The sequence below is a fragment of the Tyto alba genome, unplaced genomic scaffold (genome assembly GCF_018691265.1).
Source record: "Tyto alba isolate M040663 unplaced genomic scaffold, T.alba_DEE_v4.0 Super-Scaffold_22, whole genome shotgun sequence".
Lineage (NCBI taxonomy): Eukaryota > Metazoa > Chordata > Aves > Strigiformes > Tytonidae > Tyto > Tyto alba.
Window position 1 is genome coordinate 35,397,879 of NW_024881296.1, and position 14,604 is coordinate 35,412,482.

At 41.1% G+C, this 14,604-nt stretch overlaps 1 protein-coding gene across 4 annotated transcripts in view; it reads right to left on the bottom strand.

Annotated features, from left to right (window-relative positions):
* The window catches only part of PKIB (cAMP-dependent protein kinase inhibitor beta), a 57,976-nt gene that overhangs the window by 15,885 nt on the left and 27,487 nt on the right, over positions 1 to 14,604 (bottom strand). Inside the window, exon 1 of one of the 4 annotated variants that reach the window (XM_032998087.2) lies at positions 5,658 to 5,801. The exons of the other annotated variants lie outside the window; for them this stretch is intronic. The gene's annotated coding sequence lies outside the window, so the exon portion shown is untranslated. Of the gene's footprint in view, positions 1 to 5,657; positions 5,802 to 14,604 lie in introns of those variants that run through there. 4 annotated transcript variants of the gene reach the window in all.

A 14,604-nucleotide genomic window follows, 5' to 3' on the forward strand; every position in this document is an offset into this window, starting at 1 on the left:
CTTACAAGTAAAAAAATAAATGCAGTCAATTACAATTCAGTAAAACATATGCAGATAGTATAGGTTTACAGTTTGATCCTCCAGTTATGCATGTACTTAACTTTATCTAATTGCAAGGCTTCTGTTGCTTTCATTTAAATTTGGTGGTATGGACAGACAGCAGTAGGAATGCGCTCTTTAACACTCAGGAGCAGACCACTGGGTCAGATTTGTCCCACTAAGATTTGAAGATAAGAGTTGACTCCAGTGGATCAGACACCTGCCAATACAGTCCCTGGTTATTTGTCTGCACCAGAAAGTCTGTGACTGCAACTTTATGGTCAGAGACAGCAGGGTATTTACATGCATGCACAGACACAAACAATCAAAACAAGGCAAGTCTCAGATTTACTCCTCTGCTAGAAAATTTTGCGACTGGGGGAAAAGCTTGCCAAAATTTTCCACAGAATAGGGAATATGGGGGCACAAGTATTTGAGAGCACCTTGTCCTTAAATTTTCTGGGAATGAGCCAGCTATACTCTGCTCCACTGAATAGCACCGATGAAATAGATTTTCAAATAAATGAAAAAAATAAGCCCAAACCCATAATCTCTTGAAGACTAATGATAGAAACAAATAGGCTATATGATTAGCCACAGTACACACCAAGACCTTTCTCCTTGCAACTTATTTTGGATTAATTTTATGCTTCAGGTCAAGGGTTTATCTTCAGTACTACACTTGCTCCTACCTTCCTATTTTTAGATGACTCCATTTGTTTCCTCCGTGTCTCTGCTGAAAGGATACCACGGTTCACAGCAATTTATAAACCTCCCTGATTTTCATGCTATTTCAGAGTGTCTCTTCTTCCTATGAGGATAAGCCTAATAAGTGAAATTCACACTAGTTATAAGCCTAAACTAGTCAGTAGAATTACACCTGGGATTCATTTGGTTTAATTTCTTTAGCCTTTCAATATACTTCTATTTTATGAAAGTATGAATCATCTCTATTACCCTCCAATGCCCTTAGCCTAGGACATAAAAACAGCCTTCCTGTCTTAGAGTTTCATGGTTACAGACTAGTATGGTAAAATAGACATATTTTGATCAAAATTCTAGTGAAATATACTAAGGAAATTATTTTATGGTCTCCCTGAGCTTACTTAGCAATTGAGGAAAATTATTATCTCTCAAAAAAGTAAGCCCTAGAAGCAAATCCCTACCTCTAAATATTATAGCCTATCTGTTGTTCAAGAACAAACACCAGTCATTTCCCAGGCATGTACTGGGCTGGCAGTCAGATCATTTCCACACAGCTGAATGAATGTATTTAAAATTTGTTCAATTAAAATGATCTCTAATTAAGGCAGATGGCTTTAAAAGAGCCTTTTCCATTTTGGTAAATGATCCTTCAGTAAACATGCTTTGCTATCTAAACACCTGGATAAAGTGCTTCAAGTAAGGACCAAAAAAAGTGTATTTATATCCCAAATGATAACGAGGCTGTGAAATCACAGTATATATAGGACCATTTAAAAGATGATGGAGTAGAAAGTGTGCTTTTTATAAATGACTTGAATGAAGTACAGCTGGAACCTTAAACTATTTTAGCTGGAATGCCACCAGGCATAGAACTTTTATATAACTTTCTTAATCTACATGGTCCATTGATGCTTAAGGAACAGTGGAAGGTTAGAAACCAAAACATAAGAAAGCCATCAAGTCTTGTTCCTATTTGTCATACAAACAACATTAGATGGGAGGTCCACATACTGAATCTTTTGGTTTTAGAAGTTTAACAATCACCCTTCCTTTTCCTTGTCTTTATTTATTTTTTTTTTTTTTAATTTAACATTTAGCCTGCTATATTCTGAGAGGTCAGTTTAATTTTGACATGTCAGACCAGAGCCATTCTTCCACAAGGAACAGCAAAAGCAACAGGCAAGATCTGCCTGAGCAAACATTTTTACTTTGTTTTCCTTTGGAACCGAATTGGGTAGGGTTTTCCTACTGAAAGCTGTTTTCCATTGTAAAGGAATCTGCACTTCCACTGCACAGGGGTCTGTTGGAACCACGCTGTTCCTGAATTAACATCAATTGTAACAAAACATTTTTACTAGGTCCAGGCAAGAGGGAGCACACCGCCTGCTGCCAAAGAGTTGCTCGCCTGTAGTCAGGGGCTGGCACGGGCCTGGAGGACAGTCAGCTCCAGTGACTTTGGATTAGTTGAGTGCTTTAATCCCTAGGTTCTTTGTAACCTCTGAAGTTCTCATTTTCCAGTTTCATCCCCGCAGGCACACAAAGAGGACCTCACCAGGTTTCCTCGCCCTGGAAAGAGCCTGTGTACAGCCCTGATGGTACAGGACATCTCCTAAAATGTGAAGAGGCCAGGAAAGCCTACACTTTGCTCAGCTTTATCAGAGGAAGGTGGTTCCTTTGCACCCTCGTCTGGCACCGAGACCAAGATGGTCAAACCCTGGCAGCCATGCAGGAGATGGGGCATCCCCCACCTCAACTCCTCCCTCCCTTCCCCTGGAAGATGCAGCACCAGCGCTGCCTCCCCTCTCCCTACCCTCCCAGGGCAGCAAACGCCTCCCCTCCTCTTTCTCTGCCCTCCTACAGCAGCAAATTCACACCCCCGACCCTTCCCAGGACACTCATTCCACCCAGAAGGTGCCAGTGCCCCCCTCCCCACCCAGCCTCTCCCACCCTGTCCCACAGGAGGACCACAGCAAGGGCCCACACCGTCCCCACAGAGGCTCCTCCCCAGGCAGCACCACGCGAGAACCTCCCCACGGAAACAGAGAAGAATGAGCAGCCAGGAGAAGGGGAGTTAATCCCATCTGCCATTTCACTCGCTGGCTGAAGGCACCCTGATGCCCAGGGGCAAGGCACCTGAGAGAACCCACTTCCAGCTGGTTGAAGATTACTCTTCGGCGCTGACATTTTATAGCCTTTGGATTTTATGCTTAATTGGAAATACCGCCCTTGCAAGCTCCTCGTAGGATTCTGCAGCCTCCACGGCGTTTGGCCAGTGTGGATACATACCTGTGTAACACGCTGTGCGAGTTCAGTAGCTGCTGAATGCTCAGAAACAAATTTTTCCCATCTGCTAAGCTAATGACCTCTTCTAAAATGTCTATGAGCTCTGAACATTTCCTTTTTTAGCTTTGCCAGCATAATCATATTACAGCCTGACACCCGGCACTGTAAATTAATCTTTTTTCTTTTTTTTTTTTTTTTTTCCATGCAAGTTGATCAGAAGTGGAATTTTTTTTCCCCCCCCATTTTGTCTTCTTAAGCACAGAAGGGGAGAGGAGAAAAACAGATAGGCATTATCACTGAGAGAATCTTTTTGCAAACTGATACTTATGTTTCTAGACAGATTGAAATCAACTCGAATACCATTTTGGATACTCTACAAAGATGCATCTTTCCCAGAAACACACAGACCTAATTGAATTGCTTAATGGAAACTCCACAGGAGTTTTGTTTGTGGAAATACAGAGTTGAGCTTTTCAAAACAAAAACCTGGAAATGATACTGACTGACAAGTACGGATCTTTGCGGGGTTATGCTGATGTTGTAGTACTCAAAACATTTACTCCTTGTTTTATGTACTGGCATTTACTCCTGCATCACGACCTGTATCTTCGAAAGGTCAAAAATAAGACAGATGATTGCCATGCTTTCCTGTTGAGTGCATATCCTCAGAGATGGTGGATTCCCTTTTTCTAAACTCCACGCAACACTGGAGATGAGTAGAACCTACACCTCCTCCCTAGAGTCTTGCATGAATCTTGGTGAAGTGCAGAGGGTGTGATTTCAGGGGACTCTTTTTCTGCAGATGACCTCCTGCTCTCGAAGAGCTACAGAAGACTACAGGGTACCATGGGAAACATTTTTCTCTGGTCTTCTCTGACATATTTTTATGGCTCACTAAAATGAGCAGTTGAAAGGTTTGGTTTATTTATATCTTGCATTTTTCTGAAAAAAAAAATGCAGAAATAATTCTGAATTTTCTTGATTGCAGATGAAGAGACATGACTTTTCACCAAACAGACACGTATGCTACGCTCATCTGGAAACTATGGGTGTCACATTCTGTTCCTTATAACATAAAGCAAACCACTGCAGATTTGTTCAATGGAACAGAGGCTTAGGAGAGAGATGACAGAAAATAAATACCTGCAGATATCCCTCCACAAAAGCCCTGCTCATCTATTCTGACGTGGCGGGGAGGGAGAAAGAGCAAGATTTGTTCCTGCCATAGAAGTTTTAGCACTCCTCCCTAAACTGTAGCCTCCCTCGATTTTATGAGGACTGTGTGACAGCCAGGTCCAAGCACGAGCAGCTCCTGGAGCTCGCTTCAGGGCTGTTCATGTCCAGTGCTCCATCTCAGACTCCTCCTGGTCAGAGAGAGCTCCGGAATCCTGGCTGTGGCCTGGATGTCTCTTCAGGGCTGACTCGACAATCTGCGTTTGAAGGGCCACATGAGCGGTTTTGCCTGATGACTCCCCTCTTCCTCTCTGAAGAGGGAAGAGATGAACCCACAGAGAAACTGAACCCTTTTCTGTACTTCTCAGCAGGGAACTCCCTAGAGAACCACCAGTCACAGCCAAAGAACAAAAACTGAACATACAATCTTTTTATTTTTCAATCTAACTACATTTATTATACCAAACAAGATGCTTACTCTAGTGTGTCAAATGAGAGCCTAGAAAGACAAAGACGACTTCCAATGTATAAAGCCCAGCATGCAGGAGAACATCGGCAAGGCTACAAACATTTAAATAAAGGGGAACTTCTCTGTTTGCTTAGCTTGTTCAAGGCAGTATGGAGACAAGCACAGCTCTTTAAGTTCATCAGGAGTAGTACATGCTTACGAAACTCTGTTGAAATATTTTAAAAACATCCTAAAAGAGGTGGAGAACTCAAATGGTAGAATAGAGCAAATGAGAGTATAAGAAAAAAGCTACTTACAGGACAGCAAAAAGGGGGTGATGAATACCAGAGACACCCAGAAACAACTAGAACGTCATCTCAATGTCTGGCTTTTGGCTGACTACAGCAAAACGCCAAGGGAAAGCTGAACTGGTGCCAAGAGGGAAACAAAGCTTGAATACATTTAAAATAAATAAACAGACTACAAGGTCACATACAGGAGTACATACATTACAGGCAGACTTCTGGACTTCAGCCTTTGCATTCAGGGTATTTCTGGTACAAAAACAAGTCCTTAACAACCACGTCACAAAAGAAATTCTCCCATAAAGGAGGGCGAATCTGTCTGCACCAGCAGCACTGCTATGTTCACCCCAAAGGTGACAACTGCTGCCACTGTGCAAGAAAGCAAGCTGTGTCTGTTCAATGGCATTCTGCTATCTGAAGTGATAACATGGAATAATGGCATAAAAACTGCTGTAAGAGAAATAATACTTTCCCACCTCATTTTCAGCAAATGTCTACAACAGAGTTAATATTTCACCATCTACACACAGAGTTTCACAGTGGACAAGAAAGCTACCTAGAAATAACCACGCTGCTTAATTTTGCATTAGCTGTTTTGCTGTCAGCTGTTTTGCATGGAGAACCAACCAGCCTGCAGAGAAAAGGGTCATCTAGTATGGTTTCTTGGCAATCTGCCCAATTCTGCCCCCCAAAATGCAGAGTACCTTGAAGTTCATGGTTCAGGTATGTCTTCAGCCCCACAGCATGATCCTTCTTGAAGAGGGGCTGTGTGTGAGCTGCAGAAGAAAGCCACCGCTGGAGCTGTGGTCAATCACAGGGAGGAACACCCAGGAAGGAGCCAGAGATCTGGGTTCCACTGTCTCCTCAAAAATAACCTGCAGTCACACAACTACCAGAGACGCAAACTGCCACTGGAAAAGCCTCCCTGCTTTTAAAAATCAGAAAGGCTGAAACAATTTGAAGCTATACAAATAAAAAAGGCTCCTTGTGTGCCAAGTACGTCAGCACAGGGAAAAAAGGAGAGGAACACTGAAGAAAAATTAACTTCTCAGTTGAGGAAATGACTCAACATTTTGTACAAAGTCAAGATAGTCTCCACTTGACATTTTTCAAGGGTCAGTCATCCACAGGTGGGGGACTGAGGGGAAGGTGGAGTTTTATTTACCACTGGACAGGTTTCTTCCAACATAGAGGACCCAGGCTGAATAAAACTCAACTGCTGTAAAAATAGAGCAATCCCACAGGAGTTACATTCCTCTGGATGTACGCTGGGGCAATTGAGATAGGGGTCTTAGCACAAACTGTTCACATGACTGATTTCTTAGCTACTAGCTAAAGTGAAAATGGGACATTTCAGTGGATGTCAGTGGGATCATCAAGTCTAGTAGCATAAATAGAAATTAATTTGCCTATATACATATTCCTTTTTTGTACAGTATCATCTCTATTTTAAATGTTTAACCTAGACATAAAAAGAAGAGAAAAAATGAAACAACTTTTTTAAATGCTTATATTAAGTTAGCCTTCAAATCACTTATGTATTTATTTGGGTACAGTATGAAACCACACTAAAGTCTGCATCGATCTTTTCAACAGTTCAGCGCTTGCCAAGTATAGCCTTTTCTTCCCCATGTTCTCTCTGGGATGAACATTCTTCCCTCTGCACTTTCGTAGTAAGTGATAATACTTCATGAAACTCAGTACAAACTTTGTGAAGGGCTCAGAGAACACCTGCATGTTCCACAGGTACCAGTCATAAGAAATGCCACTCCAGAAAGTTATTAGAATAATAATACAAAGATCAGTGTTTTGAAGTAAATAAGGGCTTGTCATAGAGAGATTACTGAATTTCAGAATACTGCAAAATAAATTGCACCACTTCTCAACCTCCACCTCAACATTCCTGCAACAGTAGCTGATATAATAAAGAGCATAAATTTACAGGAAAAACTGCAATCTTCCCTGAAGCTTTTAGAACTCTGTAAAATTAGTTTTCTTCTCGTGCTTGTCGATTATGCCTATTTTATTGGGTTTGCTTAATTAACACTATCCAGAAGAAATTTCAGTGGCATAACTGTCCTTGGCTGTTGGGTATGAGATATGCTTCATTTATTTTACAAGTATAGTTGACAAGGCAAAGTAAGAATGGGTTTCTAATTAGGAACCGGGATCTGAAGAGACCAGCATGAATAACAAGACGGAAAATTTTAGCAGAGGGTCACACCCACCTGTGCTGCAGTAGTAGAAAGGAAGTATGTGGTTGCCACCACCATGCTGATGCACACACACAACCTGGCTAGAGCAATGCAATGGCTACAGCCCCGTTAGGCCCCTTTCCAACCTATTTTCTTTCCTTCTATTCCCCTTCCCTTCAATGAATTATGCCTGGTATCAGCAAGGAAGGACAAAATTGTGAATGTTATCTCAAGTTTAAATGCTCTCTTGTTCCAAATCTATTGCCCACCTGAAGACCAAAACCCATGATTTTATTTCAGCTTATATATTACTGGACAAACTGTTGGTACAGTCAGTGCTCTGAACCACATCCGTAGCCAGAAATGCTCTCTTTGCACACATGCCCTTTCAAACCTGACATTTTACGTGTTGATTTTAGCTGCTTTATAGTTACCCAAGTGCTGAGGAGAAGAAAATAACATGCACATACAAAAGGTCTGTTGATGGGCTCCCTCTTTTCTATTTTAAAGTTCAAAAGCATATATATTATACATCTTTGCAGCTCTCCAGGGTTTCTACCAGCTAAAGGATAGATTTTTCTGAACTGTTACTGCAGCCTCAAAAACTGTGACTCAGCAACCACACTTTCACACTTAGAAGTTTGGCAAGTAGCTTGGTGCCAGATAAACTAATGATCTAAGAGCTTCCTAATATGCAGCAGGATGCTTTAATGAAAGTTTGCCCATTACATATGTAAGGACAGATTATTTGCTGTAAACGCAGATAAACTTTGTTGGTCCCGCAGCTCTGAGAGCATTCAGAATCTCACAAACAACATAATGTTTGGGTTGTGGTAATATTTTCTGGCATGTCAGCATTTATTAAGAAACCACTTCTGCACTTCTCATTTCAAGAAATTTATTTTCCAAATAATACTGTGGAGACCTTGATGACTTTTTCTACAGTAAGTTCTATTTATTCATATTTTAGCAGATGAAGAAAGTCTTCTCAACTTGAGTTTAGTGCATTTGAGAAGCTCAGTTAAGTCCTTTTATAGACCAAGTCATCTTGTACAAAGTTTTTAAAAAAATTAAAATTAGACCATGAGATATATTATTGATGTCCAGAATGCTCACAGGTTTAGAAGATGCATATAAAGGTATTTCATGTTATTTGTAATTTGCATTTATTTTGTATTAGGTATGGATACCTCCACATCTCCTACACTCATGTCTGAGAACACGTCACCCAAATTCCTTTCTCGCTAAATGTTCTTGCCATATCTATTAAGGTGAGATGACTAGGGATGAAAAGAAACTTTTCTAAATTTCACTGGATAGGGAACTGTTCAGGGTCATACCACAGGTGATAAAACCTCACTTTTCTCTTAAGCGAATAAAGGTGGAATCAAGCCTACTGCAAGCAGCCATACTCAAAATCAAGCTTTTTGTGGACTGCCATGATGAAGGCCCACTACTGTCCCTGCACCCCACCTTGCCTCTTTTCATGTTCCACACACCACAATTCTTCACAGCATCTGGGAGTGGGTTTTTCTTCATTTTTCAGCTAAGACCATGTGTATGCATAGGACAGGTACCATGACACCTTTGTTTGAGGTACCAGACCTGCAAAGGAGAAAGAAGCCGAACTTTCCTCTACCAAGATGGATGCTTCAGGAAACAGCTTCAAACCTACAAATTTCACACTTGAAAGGGGAGACGCCTGCAACTATCCAACACCTAATACCTGGGAGAAGGGCATTCCTAGGGATCCTACCCATCACAGACTTTGTCTTGCCCTGGGTAGACAGGAAGCATCTGCATCTACTCACCGCTCACTTCAGCTGACAAAGAATTCATCACCTCTGCCACAACTCCTTCAAATCACCAGGGAAGGTTCATTCCTCCTTTTGAAAATATGCCCAGAAAAGAATACCCAGTGATTTGAAGAAAAACTGCCTTGAGCTTCTGTCTCCTACGTGAATGCTTTGAACCCTAGGGAAGAGATTAAGCTGAGCAATAGCACTTTCCACTGTGCAGAAGTATTGTAACTGAAATTCTGCTCTTTTTGATGTTTTGCCCTAGTCTTTACACTTCAACCTCTAATACACTTCTTTCTTTGAGGGCGAAAAAAGTATGTCACAGAAGTTGGGGGTCAGGCCTGGCATTAGTCAGGCCACCACTTGAAACACAGAGGAAAATTATGCTTGAAACCTAAAGACTGCTTCTGTAATTTACGCAGTGACTATTTCTTATACAAGAAGGAGGAGGCCTTCGAGTCAGTCCAACATTCACAACTTCCATGTTTCCAGCTGAGTACTGTAATGACTGTGCTCATTTTGTCCTCACAGACCATGAATTCTTACCGGCCCTCTTCTCTAATTAGCTTCCAATTGGCTGGATAAAAAATGCCCGCAGCACTGAGCTGTTAAAAAGGGGTTAAACCGAACACGAGCAAAACCAAAACACAATGGAAGCAAAACGCTGTATGTTCATTTAAGATGACACTAAAAACATTGACCATGCTGCAAAGGAACTGCCGAGTACTTCTCTGAAAGGCGATTTTCCTTGCATTGCCAATGTTACATTAGTGAAATACTGATACAGAAAGCAATACAGAGGACCCCAAGAAGATGCTGTTCTTTTGGAGGCAACAGCTGCAAATCATCTTAGGACATTTACATGCTTCTGGTAACTAAAAGTAAATGGGATCAATCACAGCACAGACCTGCTAATCTAATGATAGGACCGTTGTAATTGCCTCTGTTGCTACATGCTATGTTGACTCACCGCAACTAATAGTTTGACTTCTCTTAATTCCCTAGGGGAATGGTTATTAGAATTTGTCCCTGCCAGTGAGGAGTTACCACATCTACAAAGAAAGGAACAGGATTAAAAGAAAGTTGAAGAGTTAGTTTTCAATTATATGTATTATTTGCATGTACCAAACTCAAACAGTGATTAATTACTCTGGAGAGAGTTTTTAGACAGTTTTAATGCAACTACAGTCAGGAAAAAAAATATGCCTTTTGGTGAAGTTTAAATGCACGACATACATTAGATGTTCAAGACTACTGGAGTTAGAGTCCTGAAAAAAGTAAAGGAGGTCAGCATAAGCTGTTAGACACACAGTACTTCAGAAAAACGGACCACTAATGTCCAAAATAAATAGAAGATAATTACGTAATTATTTTGGAAACTCGAGCATCAGTTTCTGTGTTTATCATTTCTACATCACCTGTGTGTCTCCTACTACCACCTCAATCCCCGAACACTGACGAGCCGCACTGAGTTCAAGAGCTGGATCATCACACAGTGAAGTCTGAACTGAGGCCAACGCATACTTCATCATTCATCAGAAACGGCCCCTTGTTTTGTTCCTCTCACCAAACAGAAAGCCTATTCACTCAGATCCTGTGAAGGCTTTTTCGCATCGCTTTTTTGAAGAGAAGTTCTCAGGCACATCCCAAGTTAATCACTGAATCTGATGTTGGTGAACCCTTAGCAACTGCTATGAAAACAGTGATGGCCAGTTGTCAGGGCAGCATAACTGGATGAAATTAAGTGACTTTTGACAGACAAACTGATGATCCTACCTCACTGTCAACCTGAGGCTCTGTGTGTTCTTGGAAAGACTCTTTGCTCTCTTTATGGTCAGCCAATCTAGCAAATTTCAGCTCCAAAAGTAACAATTTTGGGGAAAAGATGCAATACCAAACATTCAGCAATGGCCTGAAAAGCAAGTGTCCTTGCTATATACTTTACTTTATCACAACTTTAGAAGCTCTACATGTCACTAATACACATTAGAAATCTGACCTTTGAGTTCCTTTAATTTTAGGAAAGAAAATAAACTCTGAAATTTTCCTAAATTTATTTCATATTTATTACTGAGTCATTATTTCAGACTAATCATGGGCACATTTTAGATGATGTCTTTGTATCTGCTCATTCTGTATGGATTCTGATGCTGAAGAAAAGCATGAGTTTTCAAAGTTTTTCTCAAAGTCAGCTGAGGAGGGAAGGAAACAAGTAACATAATTAGAAAGAGTACAAACTAGTTCAACTTTATTCTGTTTAGTCTTTTTAAAAAGAGTTCTGTGTGTGAAAATGAATTAGGGATGCTGCTTCTGAGACAACTACAAAACCTAATTAAAAAAAAAGCAAGGAATCCTACTTGACTTTGCTGAATACTTTACAAACAGATGGGGTGCATGAGACGTGAAGAAAGGTCTTGGGGGGAAGCAGACTGGTGGCTTCTCAGAGGCCACAGTCCGCTGATGTTTGCTTCAGAATATCAAAATTAGGGATAGTCTAAAATGTTTATCTGCTGAAAAAAGGAGCAATCACCTCTTTCACAGTGAAAACAAGTTAACAAAACAAAGTTCTTCTGTTCTGATGGGAGTAAATGGATGAGGCAGTGAGGTGGAAATCAGTAACTTACACTGCCAGCATTGGTCAGAACCGTCTTGCTCACCAAGCAGATTTACAAGGCCACGGGGATAGACTGGCATAGGTTTGAACTCTGGTATAGAGTCAGTCAAGGTGTCGACTGGGTGCGAAACATGTTTTACACTTCCCTGACACAGGAAATCACTCAGTCTCTTGCCAATGACTACTGTCATGCTGTATGGAGCTTATTTTTTTTTTTTTCCATCTGTCTTTTTGCCTGAATGAACATGTATCCACTGTCTTTAGCTCATTTCCTGCTCCTGCTCCCAGAAATTACTTTACTTTATTTTGGATCCTGAATACAAGTTCTTTGAACTTATTTGAGGCTAGAACACTGGACAGTATTATTTCTTCATTTGCTGAAGCAGAAATAAAACTTCATTTTTTGTTATATGGAACTACCTCAGATAAGTGTTTGTTGGAATGTAGTTCTGCCTTCCTGCTAATTATTGCTACGGCTTCCTGCCAGCCATCATTTTGAGAAGTTAAATACTGGCTTCCAGATCAGCAGCAATGCTAAAGACAACAGAACATCATTCTAAATAAAATAGATGGCAGCATGAAAGGAAAGCAAACATTTTCCTGCTGGGACAGTTGCCCAGAAGTCCTGGCTATGCAACTCCCTTATGAAGACAGTGTAGGGTTTTGTTAACATAGGAGTTCGTCAACATCTCAAAACCAGCACGCTTTTCATCATGTCAAGGCTCGCTTGGTGGAGGACAGCAGTGATATCTTGCAGTAGTTCTAGGCCTCTGAGAGTGGGACAGGCTACGCAGCCAGGAGGAGGTGTCTGGAACAGAGCCCAAAGTAGAGGATAAAGCAAGGCTGAAAACTTGGTGATACAAAATCATAGAATAAAATTCAGGTTGAAAGTGACCTCAGGAGGTCATCTACTCCAACCTCCTGCTCAAAATAGGGTCAATAATTAATTCAGACCACACTACTCAGAGATTTGTCTAGTCAGCTTCTGTATATCTTCATCTAGACTCCACAACCTCTCTCAGCTATCTGTGCCAAGACTTGACTGTCCTCATGAAGAAAAGGTTTTTCCTTACCTCAGGTCCAAATCTGCCCTGTTCTAGTTCATGATCACAGTCTCTTGTTCTCCTGCTGTACAACTCTGTAAAGAGCCATAATCCATCTTCTCAGTAACACCTTATAGGTATGAGAAGGCTGCTCTTAGGTTCCCCCCAAAGTCTTCTCCAAGCTGAACAAGCCCCAAGTCCCTCAGCCTCTCCTCACAGGGCAAGCGTTCCTACCCTGTCCAACTTGGTGGTCTCCTGCTCTAGATTATGAACATCCTTTTGGTAAGGCAGGAACAAAACTGAAGTCTCCCACACATGGTCTAACGAGTGCAGCCCAGTATGTCGTTACACTGGTGAGTAATGTTTAGCTTGTTGCAGGTAATGCACAAAGCAGGGTAAGATGGTCATAGTTACCAAGAGTTTTCAGGTTGACTGGCTCACCCCAACAAGCGTGCAAAAGATAGGGAACTATCAACTGATGCAGCAGGACTTTGTATTCCGAGAGCCTCCATCTTTTGGAAACCGGGCATGGTGACAGATTTCCAGTTCGGCTGTGAGACATGGAGAGCAAAGCATGTGGTACTCCAAATCAGGCATCAAAAATCAGCTTTTTTATTCTGAATAAGGCTGGCACTGAGTCTGTTTTCCAGATGGTTTTCTGTTGTGTGTTTCTGTTGCTTAGAGGAACACAGCAAAACCAGAAGGGAAAGCCCTTCCCCACAGAGAAGCAAGGAATCAGGAAAACAGAAGTAAAAATGCAACGAATAAGGCAATAATTAGTAAGTTAAGTCACTTCCGTGTCACAGTTTTCTCAAGTAAGGAACCAGCTGTGGAATCTCTCACTTTTATGCCAAACAATTCAGTGTTTGACTCTCCTGTCTGTAGTAGCTTTGGCTGGCATTTTCCAGTCTTATTTATACAGTTAGATGCAAAACAGCCAATTAACATGCTTGTTATTTCTTTATTAACAAACATGGTCTTTGAAAGGACAGATGCTCTTGTTTACCATTCCCTCAGATTTCAGTCAGTCTCCACACCAGTGCTTGTGCTCTATGCTATACAAAGTCTGACTTCTTTCACTCTTTATCTGCTTTTGATACTTATTTTTTCAAACTGCTCAATGTCTGTAATAGGGTCTGTTTTAGTTGCTTCCATATTTGGAAATGTTCTTTACAGCTCATTGATCTCACATTCATTCATGACTATCATTACAAGTCAATGGGAAAATTCAGTTTAAGAATTTGACCCCTGGAGTCACTCTGACTTCTAAAAGACTCCCTACACAGCTGAAGGGCACATACTCAGTATAGTGGGGACATGACAAAGCTGACTTAAAGAACTACTAACGACACTCACCTTCTACTATTTGACTGTGTTCCATTTATTTATTGTATTAGAGCCCACTTATTACCTAGTAAAACACAACTCCAATACAATAGGGGATAATGACAAATCAATAAACTGAAGTGCAATATACAATCAAATGCCACTTTAACTCCAAGCTGTGGCACTATACACCCTTGTACTGCATAGCTCCGGTACACAGGTGCACTCAATCAAGGGTTTAATTTTTGTAGCTACATGCTTAAAAACACATACTGAAGCACTGTCCTACAGGGGCCATAATTGCTGATTTTACCTTATTTTCTAATTTTGTCTTTCAATATAGCAGGCTTAAGAGAGACCACCAGGACACAGCAGGTCCAAATATTCAACTTTCTACTCTGAAGAGTTCTCAGTATTGTTGACTTCTACAGATATTGGGGACAGCTGAAGTTATTTAGCAATTTAAAGGATCGAGCCCTATTAAAATTGCAGGAACGTGCAAGACTTCATCAGAAAGGTTTCTTACATCAGGAAAATTTTCTTTTCTAACAGTAGACCTCTCTCTGCCATCTGATCTCCTGTAACATCCTGACTGACACACATTCCTGTTGTGCTGCTGTGGCCTTGAGCCCAGGCCCTCTGAGGAGACCAACAGAGCAAAGATACAGCAAGTC